This window comes from Dromaius novaehollandiae, chromosome 5, assembly GCF_036370855.1.
Source record: "Dromaius novaehollandiae isolate bDroNov1 chromosome 5, bDroNov1.hap1, whole genome shotgun sequence".
Lineage (NCBI taxonomy): Eukaryota > Metazoa > Chordata > Aves > Casuariiformes > Dromaiidae > Dromaius > Dromaius novaehollandiae.
Window position 1 is genome coordinate 69,444,504 of NC_088102.1, and position 11,144 is coordinate 69,455,647.

Sequence of the window (11,144 nt, forward strand, 5' to 3'; positions counted from 1 at the left end):
CTCCTTCCTATCTTACCCTACAGGTGTATATTTTCTCAGAAAACATTTCCTTATGAGATTCCCAAACTGCTCTAAGGGTGAATCACCTCTATTCATCAAATTAATTCTTATCGCTTCTGGACAGATCAAATAATTGGCATAAAATTTATTTCGCTCACTTATAATTGGTTAAGAAACTTCATTTCTGGAAGGGATCTATTGCAGCAAGACTGTAAATCACTGTTGCAGCACTAAAAGTAACATGAGCTGTAGATGCTTCAATTTGGCAGGGGGGAGGAAGAGAGGAGGAAGCACAGCTACTTGCTAGCTCAGTGGTGTAAACCTCTGGAAACACACCCATCAATAAACTCCCCTTTCCTGTCTCCAAGTTCACTTGTGTCACTTCCAGACATTTCTCATTTCCAAGGCTCAGAAACCAGTTACAACAGGGACTATGACTCTGTGCAGAACCAAGCAGGCATCTATCGGCCCTCCTCAAGACAAGATACAACCAACCAAACCAGAAACTTGCAAGATCTGGAGGAAGTTTTATACCCACCCTCCAACCCCATTCATGAGGCTTGTGTTAGAAATGCACTGCCAGAGACAAATGAACCAAATGAAAGAATAACCATCCCAAAATACATTACAGTCACCACATGCAACTAAAGGTCTCCTATGAGAGCTGCAGGTAGATATCTCGTATAGAGATGGGATAAGCAGAACTTTCTGAAAGGAGAATGAAAATTTAACATTTCTTGCACAGCAGCAGGCACAGCAGCAGGCACAGCTAGCTAATTGTCTTGCTGGCTAGAATATATTAATTCAACACATAAACATGGGGGGGAAGGGAGAAACTCACTTAACACAAGTCTTCTATGAATTAGGACTACTATAAGCTAGTCATCTCAGAGTTCAGCATAGGGAAGCAAATGCTTTCTCTGAGGTTCGACCCATTTATCTTCACCACCAAGCAATCTATGGCACTGCCAGAGAGCAACTCAGTGTATGCCAGGTGTATAGAGCACAGAATAACTGTTTAGATAGGACACCTACAGTTCAGTATGGTGAAACCCACCCTAAGACAAGCTACTCCTATGCACCAAAGCTGCAGGACTGCGGTGTCCCAGGCAGGCCGCCTCGGCCAGCCTTCTCAAAGGCTGTGTATGCAGAGGTAGACTATTAAGAGCATGCGCTGCACAGGCAGACTACAGTTGCACTGCAGCTATTCCTCAGGGACCTAGTGGCACAAATGGATCCTGAGCAAATGGGGAAATCCACCTTCTTCTGCCCAGTTTTGTGATGGAAGAAACTGATTTATAGTAGCATCTCTAAATGAAAAAGTGTTGCTGCTGTTGGAGAGTTGTTCCTTAAAGAAATAGCAGAAGGAGGAGGGGAACAACCAGAAGAGATATGCAGCTCTAGTGCTTCATATTCAGGAAACACCCACTTCTGTAATCAGTTTTTCATGATGCAAAGAGAAGAGCTGAGAGAAACAGAGGAAATAAATGAGATGAACAACAAAAGCAAGCAGAAAGGCAGAGGATCTGTCTGAGGAGAGTTGTTTAACAGTGATTACACACTGCTACTCCACGTCCTTTGGCTCTCCTCTACTGTCCTGTAATAATTCAATTGCTTTTCCGTTTTCTTGTCTTTCAGTCTTCTGTTCTTAACTCAACCGTTACTGCTGTTCTTCCACAGTCTCAGGTGAGATCTGTGATCCCCTCACCCAGAATACACACAGCTCGCTTCCTGCTCTCAGCACGCCCCTTAGGTGCTTATTGATCTCTATATGCCTTAAAGCAGACAGTCCCCCCCTTCCATATTTTGTATCCTCTTTGGACAGCACTTGGTCCCATCCTCTTCATCTCCGGCTCTCTGCCTTGCCCTATCTCCCCACGTATCCCAGGGATCTTGCATTCAGTACAAGAGAATCAGCTCACTCTTCTAGCACAACAACTCGGCACAACAAAAGGAGAATCCTAAGCATCTCTTGCTGATTCCTATCTAAATCTCAGTCACGCGCTTACTATTTTACATGCAGCCAACGTTGTGGAATATTAAGGGTCCCTTTAGTGACTACTGGCTGTCTTTATTATCCCTGAATGAGTTTATTATTTAACAGATAAGGCCAGTGTTATTGTTTCACACTCACAACTTGTGCAAAACCTTGACCATTCACAGGCAAGTTCTCTCAGAGCCCACGGTGATCAGTAACTCCTGGGCATCAGCTCTTCAGCCCTGCAGGACCAGGAGCTCCCTCCATCAGTGGTTCTCTCCAGAGCAGAATGCAGTGGGCCTTTGAACAGCAAGAGGCCTGAGCCAGCAATTATTCCAATTAACAGGAGCTTTTCTATTGACATCCAAGGTCTTAGCCCAAAGAGGTATAAAAGGATGGGGTACTTGTCCATGATGTTGGGAAAAAGCTCTTTTCCCCCTTCTAATAACATAAAAGCAATCAGTACCAAGACAAGCACCTTGCCTAGAATGCCAGGTTTTAAAGTCTTCTTTTAAGCGCTCCCCTCTAATGCAAAGCAAAGGAAGATGAAAGCAGGAGCAACTGTCAAGGCTGTTAAGCAAGAGGGACCATCTGCTTTGAGTGCTAAGAGGCCTTCACTGAGCTCACTGCTCCAACCAAGCCTCAAGAGCTTGCTCTTGAGAAGCATCTGGCCAAAGGCAGCCCAAAAGCTGCAGATCCTGGATTGGCCTTGTGCCAGCTGCCATGTAGACCAGAGGAAGCTGAGGACTGCTACCATTACCCACATGGGACACATCCCACGGAAAAGCACTGCCTGTCAGAAGTAGCTGGAAAGATCTCCAGCTTCTTCTGGCATTATCCAAACTGCCCCCAAGCTCCTTCGAGGTAGGGACTGACTGACTGTGCTAAGGAAGACGGTTTCAGACAAGGAGAGTGGCCAGCACCAGAGCTCAGGCACAAGAGAATCCGTCCTTAGCTCCTCCCTGAATCACAGCCAGGTTTGGGGCCTTTCCCGGATTGCCATAGGTTCCCATTTATAAAGCAGGACCATTCCTCCGCATGCACTGGAGTCAACTTGGAGAAAAAGGTAAGAAATAAACAGCCACCTGAGTCCCTTCTGGGGCCCAAGACAGAACTTATTCAGTGCAAATTAGGGTAGCTTTGCGGCTTTGCTAACTCAGAGTGCAGTTAACGCCCACGCTAGACACTCCTGTGAGCCTACTGAGTGCTACAGAGCGGACAGGACACTGGTTTTAGTCCCTCGGTGGGTCTGATTTGCCATTTCCAGGAATTTCAAAGCAAATGAGAAATGTCACCTGCTCAGACTAGTTGCCCTACTTGCGTGGATGGTGACACACACTGCAGGGGAGGAGTAAATTTGGCATGCCTTGGCTTGTACAGAGAGGAATTTTCTTTAAATCACCATTGCTCTACCAGCTGTAAAAACTCAGCAATTCTATTTTTGCACAACACTTCTCCAAACAAAAACACTATATTGGCATGTGTGATTAAAACCCACACTCCGGGGAACTGCAAAATTGATCATTCCTTCTGAAGAAGTGGCTTTCAGAGGAAAAGTCAGCAACTTCAGAGAAAAGGCAAAGTTTCCACAAAATGGATGAAGAAAGAAAACACAAAAATGCCTTTATTCTTGGCTTTCTGCTTTCCACCAAATGGTGTGTGTGTGTTTATCTGCCTCATTGCATGAGAAAATGGTCGCACAGCTGCTTGGAAATCTCAGTGCAAGGTCCCTCCTCCTCAGTACAGTTTAGTCTCGTTAATCTTTCCAAGGTCTCCCCTTTCCTCTGCCAGGCCCTATTGCACTTCCGTCTCCTGGGCCATCAGTGCCTGTTTTTCTCTCCTGTCAAGGTCACTCTTATCTTTGTTCTTGTCCCTTTCTTTCTAGCTCTCCCCTCCTCCTGTTGCCATATTTCACGCAAGTGCCATTTAGTCTCTCTGTTGTCTCACTCTCTAAGTAACCCTGTCTTGATCCATTTCTGGAGTCCCTGAAGGAGGGGAAATCGTTAGAAGCTGCAGAAACCAAAGCCCTCAAACTTGTTTCTGCTGCACCTCATAAGTGGAAATCATTGCAAACAGACTTGCTGCTGCTCTGCTCCAAGCGCCGGAGTTGTGTGCTGACAGAGCGTCACGGTTCATAGCAAAAGGGCTTGTGCATACCGCATATACTACCAAACGCAAAACTGAGCAGGAAGGGCCTGGATGGAGGCTGTGTCAGGCTTGAACCACAGCAACTGGTATTTCCAACCAAGAATAAGGACAGAAAGCATCTGGCACTGTGGCCTATCCCTGATTAATGGTCAAGAAACCCCCTTTTTTCTTGTATTTTGCAGCTAGAATGGTAGCATGCCCTTTTGCAAATACCAAAATGCACAAGCGACGGTCACCCACTGGTGGTGGCCTGGCCATCACTACCTCTTGACGAAGGTGTTCAGCACTATTCCTGCAGGCTGAGCTTAGCAGGATAAAGCACTGTCCCACACCGCACTCGGGCTGCGCCGTTTGCTCTCAGAGTGCAGGTGACACAGGGAGTCCTCTTTCCGCCCCAGATGCAGCGCGACAGCACAGAGCTCACAGAACCCAAGGGAAGGATTTGCTGAGGTGCACAGTGCTGGCCTAGGTCAGGGACACGAAGGCCAGGGACAGATCTGCCACTGGCTTATGTAGCCACAGTTATATCAGCTGATACTATTGAAAAATACCACCCTTGGGCTCTGTGGACTTGGGCTGCTTTCTCTATCCTGTGGTATAACTGAAAGCTTCTTTCATCCACAGCCTGGTATAGAGGATGGGCAGCAGGGAACAGCTATCCAGACAAACATGCTTTTCTTCCTAACAGCGCTTTGAGATCCATCTTCCTCAGCCTTTAACCGGACTCCTCTACAAAGGGACAGAAACACATCCCTTTAAATTGAAATTTCTTCTCTACACAGATTTCTTCCCAAGTAGAAGTCAGAGAACCTGTTAGTTGTCAGAGCCAATCTGCTGCCTCATTCAAAACTTCAGCTAAACTTAGTTTCTTGCAATAGTTTATCCTATTTGGTAGTATCATAGTTTTTCCTCCTTCTTTAAATAGGTGCCCAGACTCAATTTTATAAAAGCAAAAAGTGATGAAATCCTGGTTTTATAAAAGCAAAAAGTGATGAAATCCTGGGAGACGTTCTGTGCCCGACTATCACATTTTAAGCATTGCTATCAAGCTGTCAGATACAGTCAAACTCAGACAGCCCAGTGTCAGCAGGTGGCAAGGCCATCTGAAAGGAACTTGCAAAACATGAGACACGTGGGGGAAGTGGCACAACATACTAAACAAACATCCAAGGAAAGAGCTACGAAGGCACTAAAAAGAAGCCTGAAGTGACTGGTTAGTGTCAACAAACAAAATCTATAGTGCACCCAGCCTATTGCTAGGAAGCAGGGATTCCTTGCCCAGAGAGGTTTTCTGAACAGAAAGTCCTGGAGGTGGCAAACTCTGCCGGAGCATTGGCCCTAGGATGGTACCAGCCAACAGGTCTCTGGTGAGATGGCAAAAGGGGTTCCTCTGAGATGCAGTAACATGTGCTGTTATCTCAGAGCGCTTCACAAAGCTGCAGCTGAGGCGTACAGAGGACTCATCTCAAAGTTTAAGTCATACTCATTTCAGTGGGCATGTAATTCTGCAGCCCTTCAGTGATTCTTAAGACAGTGGAGGTCCAGAGTCTAAGGTCAGGCCCTCATAAATGGGAATTTACTCATGCTCACCTGACTCTGATGTTGCCCTTTGAATGGACACAACAACAACATGAGTTAAACTGCCTCACACGCTTCCCCTAGCCCCCTCCTTTCCTGACCTCATTTTGTCAGTGCAAACTGGAAGCAGGGATGACAACTCAGACCTGCCAGCATGAACTTTGGCTGCAGTGTGAACTGTTTACTCTGGCCGCGGGGTAGTATTATCCACCAGGCTCCAAAATCAACATGAACTACATGATCTGATGGGCTAAGATAACATTCACTAACAACAGGCAGAGCAACACTTAAAGAAGAAAACCATCAATACACCAGCCTTGTGAATTGCAACACTATTTAGGGGTAACACACTCTACCCAAGGAAAGGACACACACAGCTTTATAACTGAAATCACACTTCATTCATGTGTCAATGAGAAGGGGACAAGTCCCTGCTTCAGCAGCAGAGCACTTAGGCATGAGCCTAGAGACTGTTACCTCTGAACACTTGCTGTATTGGGGGTGCTTAGAAAACACAAGCTATTGCGAGCACTTGTTCATGCCAGGTTACGCTAACCTAAAAGGAACTACGCACTGAAACATTTACCCCTCTCTCAGGCTATGGCTCTGCCTGAGCAGTTTCCTAGGGCTGCTGACAGTGCCGATACCTTTGCACTGTCCTTCTCATCCTGTGCTTCAGAATTTTGCCCACTGCTCCTTGGAAGACTTCCCAGAGCAGTTCAGCTTACAGCAACACTAAAAATCACAGCACCTGTCAGTAGATGCCTTTGCATCACACATACAGGGAGAGAATACAGCAGAGATTTAATTATCGTAACTGTGCCCTTAAATGACTGCTTCTGTCTCAGTACATCTTCACCAGGGACAGGCTAACTCCAAGTAGACAGTTACAGATCCCTCTCCAGTGAGAGCCGTTTCTTCCCTTAACAGCTGCATAACTCCAAGTCTTTGCTGCAAAATCCACTCAAGTTTGGCCCGTATCTTGAGCATCACCCTCACACAAAACCTCTTAAATCTTTCCATTAGTACATCAAGATACAGAGTAACACGGAAGTTACTGGTGGCAATCACTGCTAAGGCAGTCTCTCTGCCACTCCAGTTTCCCAGGGCTGCTCTTAGTGGTAATACCTTTGCACTGCCCTCCTCATCTTGTCCTTGAGAATCTGCCCATTATTCCTTGGAAAATTTCCCAGAGCAGTTCAGCTTACAGCAGCACTAAGAATCACAGCGTGTGTCAGTAAATGTTTTTGTATCAGATGTACTGAGACACAATGCAGCAGAGGCTTCATTATCACAAGGTTGGCTCTGTTATAGCCCCTCTTGGTCGTTATTAAAAAAGGCAAGAAACCACAGGCCCTTCCCTACACAGTAACCAGGGTACCGGCTTCTGGAACTTTTTCTGATACAATGAGAGAGACACCATAAAGACAGGAACTTTGGCAACAGAGGCTTTGAACTCCCCAACCCCTAATTTTCCTCTGGTTTTCTATGCATGTATCACTGGAAATGCAGTAGACTGCTAGGGAAACAGTCAACTTCCAGATAGTTATTTAAGAGCTAGCAAGCATCTGGAAGTTACTCTTACCAGGATCCAAAGGAGATTTTCACCAAAGCAGCCCAAAATTCCTGAGTCAACCGATATCCTGTTTTGTCTGATCACTGTCACCATAGTGACAGCAGGAGCTGTGGCTGAGCTATTACTCTCCGACTCAAGATCAGGGATGAAGAGGAAACAGTGCTGGGAAGGAAGCGACTTGAACGCGGGGAATAGCGGGGCAGGGATACAGAGGTGGGCTGTGGTCTGGGGACTGGAAATAGTCTTGGGGTGCAGCGTGGTGGGAAAGGCAGTTTAAAGCTGGAAGAGGTGAAATGCAGCTTGCGCGTACGCTTCGCAGAATACAAGCCTCAGTGAGCCGACACAGACCGAGGCACTGGAGGGTTACGAGAGAAGTCATAAGGTGAAGGAGAGCGAGCTGAAGACAAGGATGATGAAGGCAGGCTGGAGAGCAAAGGAAGGGGGCGTTCACAGCAATGTAGTAAATGCATTTTAGCTGGAGTTGGAACAAGCTGATTCATTCCCTGGATATCATTCCTGTGGCCTGCTCCCTCTCCTGGGGAAAACTGGCAAAATAGCAACCCAAACTGTTTCTCCAAGAAAACAATGCACTCGCAGAGCCCCACACAGACACTTCCTCCACTTCCAGGGTCAGAGAAGAGAGGGTGCAAGGCCCCAGTGCTGCCTGTCCGAGCGCCCGGCTCTGTCCCGGCCAGAGGAGTCCAGGGCAGCCAAGCAGGCTGTAACCTCAGGTCTCCAGGCTGCGCAGACGCCAGCAAAGCTGCCTTCTCCCTGCTGCAGTACCGCTGCCAGCCACCACCCAGAGCATCCTCCGTTCTCAACCAGCGGAGTTAGCCACAAAAAATAACTGCACAATAGCCAGGAAACAGCAGTGCTCACAAGAGCTCCTCAGAGTGGAGGCTGGGGTGTAAATGCCTCTTTTGTGGGAAACGGACAGAGATCATCAGATCCGGGCATGCGTGCTAGTAGGGACTGACATTTCTAGCCACAGACATAAGTTTCAGCATTTGTGGGCGAGGAGAAAGAAGCATGGTCTTGAAATGTACTCTGTGTACAGTGAAATGGACAGTGAGGAATATTCACCTCCTCTCTACTTTTTTTCTCCTTTAGGATTCCAAGTCCAGTTAAAATTTTAGTGATGAAGATAGCCTAGATCTTGCAATAACCAGAATCAGCTGCCCCAAAATGGCATGTTGCAACCACCAGTAAATATCCACATGATGCAGCTCTTGTCTGACTGGAAAAGGGGGAAAGGTGAGAGACTGCTGAGCTTCACAGTTCGTGAACATAAACCAAACCAGGTGATTGATGTTAGTGTAAGACTAAAAATCCTTTAGGCCTCTTCCTTCTAAATCCTTGCCCAGTTGATGATCTCTGCTGTAGAAAATTTATGATTTAAAATGCACACAATTAAAGATGACAGAATAATTCTTTCCATTTTACAGAGGGGAAAAGGGGGGCAGGTTTGCCTGCAAGCAGGAAGCAGTGGCAGAGCTGGGAAAAGAACTCAGACTTTCCAAATCCCTCAAGTTTGACCAAAAATCATCCACCTTGTCTGGTTGCCTGGGCCATGCCAGCTTTGTGGAAGCTTTCACCCTGGTGACGCGAGGAGGGGAAAAAGCCTTGCTTGACTCTTAGCGGTCTTACTGCAAGAGTCATCAAATGGTGCCACATTAGGCAACTGGACAATCAGCAAAGGTAATGAGAGAAGCAGCCTTTCCCTGTTGGGTTTACAGCTGCTTTCCAAAGCCAAGACTCCTCCTCCTCACACCATTTTGCACTGGGAAGTTGTGCCACAACAGTCAGGCCCTGAAAGGGACACCCCGTCTTCTTATCTGTGGGGACACCAGGAGAACCACATTGGACCTGCAAGAACTGATTAGCCTAAGTGCGTTCAACTGACCACAATGGCAACTGCTTGAAAACATAAAAAGGCGTTAAAAGTCTCACTTTTACAGATCATGCTAGTTGTATAGTGAATAATCAAGAGGGAGGATTGTAAGCATTTAGGGAAAAAAGGGCTTTTCCAAAAGGTAAAAAGGAATGAGAGAAACTATTGTCCTATGGCTTCTATAACCTAAGAGAGGAAAGAGGTCCTTTCCTAATGATTTTACTGTCTTAACTATTGGAGTTATCCCTACCTAATTCAGTACTCATAATAGGTACATAAAAATTGGCATGACAAGGAAAAGTCCTTGTTTTGAGAGCTTATAGGTTGATTATGCAGTGACAGGAAGCATCATCTCCATTTCACAGACAGAACAGAGAGCCAGGCTTCAGATTCTCTGCTGACGTGTAAAGGAAGTCTAATGAAGGACACACAGGAACAGGAGGAGTAAGTAATAAATATAAGGTGGAAGAGTTCAAGCCTATAAAAAATAGTATCTATTGCAGCCTTCCCTGACCAAGGAAACCAAGTGCTCCGATTCCCATGCACGGAAACAAACTGTTATGGCTGGCTGAGACAAAACTGCCCTTTTCCCTTGAGACTGCCATGCTTACAGCTGGGGCTGCAGTACGGGATGCTAGCCAGCGCCTCAGCCTCTGCAGCACGCAGCCCTGTGCTTTGGCACAGGCCCATCTCTATCAGGGATCTCCAATGCAGACTGGGTGGCGGAGGTGTGCGTTATGTTCCCTTCTGCCTCCCTTGGCCTGCGCTCTGTTACTCCTGGCAGAGGCACTTACCACAGTAAGCTCGGACAGAGCTCAGCTCGCAGGGCCCTTTTCCTACAGATAGCTACGACTGTTTCTTCACTGAATATACACACCTACACGCACTTTTGCTTTGGCACAGCCTCCTACCTCCTCACCTTTTTGTGCCTCAAGGGCACAAAAAGAGCTTTTAATAACCAAGCTAGATTTCTTGCATCTCTGACAACCGTCATGCCACTAGACTAGCCAGCCAGAGTCAGGTAATGTTTGGACCTGCAGAGAAGGTAATGCAGAAGTATCAAGTATTTTCTTTGTAGTATAAGCAGTATTTGGGAGACCAGCACTATTTGAGCTTGCCACTTCTCTGCTAAGTACCCTGAAGAAAGCCACTTCGCGTCCCTGTGCTCCGGTGCCTCCATTGGTGAGATCGGGACAGTGACTTTGACCTCCTTCATAAGTCATTGTGATAAGTAAGTAGTAGATTATTACTACATTGCTCTTGGTAATTCTTGATCCAAAACAGACATGGGCAGAAGAAACAGTCCCGAGTCTAAATTCATGGTTTTTATGAGAGCAGCAAGCCTTGAAAGCCAGGGCTGCAGAAGAGGCAGAGAGAAAGAGCCACACAGCCTGGACAGAAGACAGGCCAGGCAATGTTTGGCTACATCTTTGCTATTCCCCCACAGTTTGCATTAAGATTTCTCAGAAGTGGGGGCATCTATTAGGTCAGTCTAGATGATAACTACCTTGCAGTGTGCGGGGAGAATATCAAGTAAGCCAAATGTGAGAGTCTTCCAGAAGATGTTAACTAGAACAGCAGGATCCTTCCGCTGCTGACACTGCATGGCAAGGAGGTGCAGCCTCTGAGCAAGCAAAGTACAGCATAGCAACAGCAGAGGCAGCAGCCAACTTGTTCTCGCTTGATTTCAAGACCTGTAAGTCCAGCCAGCAACCCTTCCCCCCGCAAGAATGCATATGGCATTCCTAAGGCAAGTGTTAATGCTGGATGTTGACCAAGAAAGGATTCCTGCAGACCCACTGCAGGAGAGGAGGATGTGTTGTTGCTGCTGCTTCTTTACGCTGTTTTCCCCACTAGCCCCATTCCCCACGTACCTCCTCTTGCCTGAGGACTTTGACACAATGGCAAGCAGCTACCAGCAGGACACGAGGCGCAGCAGCTCACAGAGCCTGCTCGCTCTTGGCAGGAGTTAT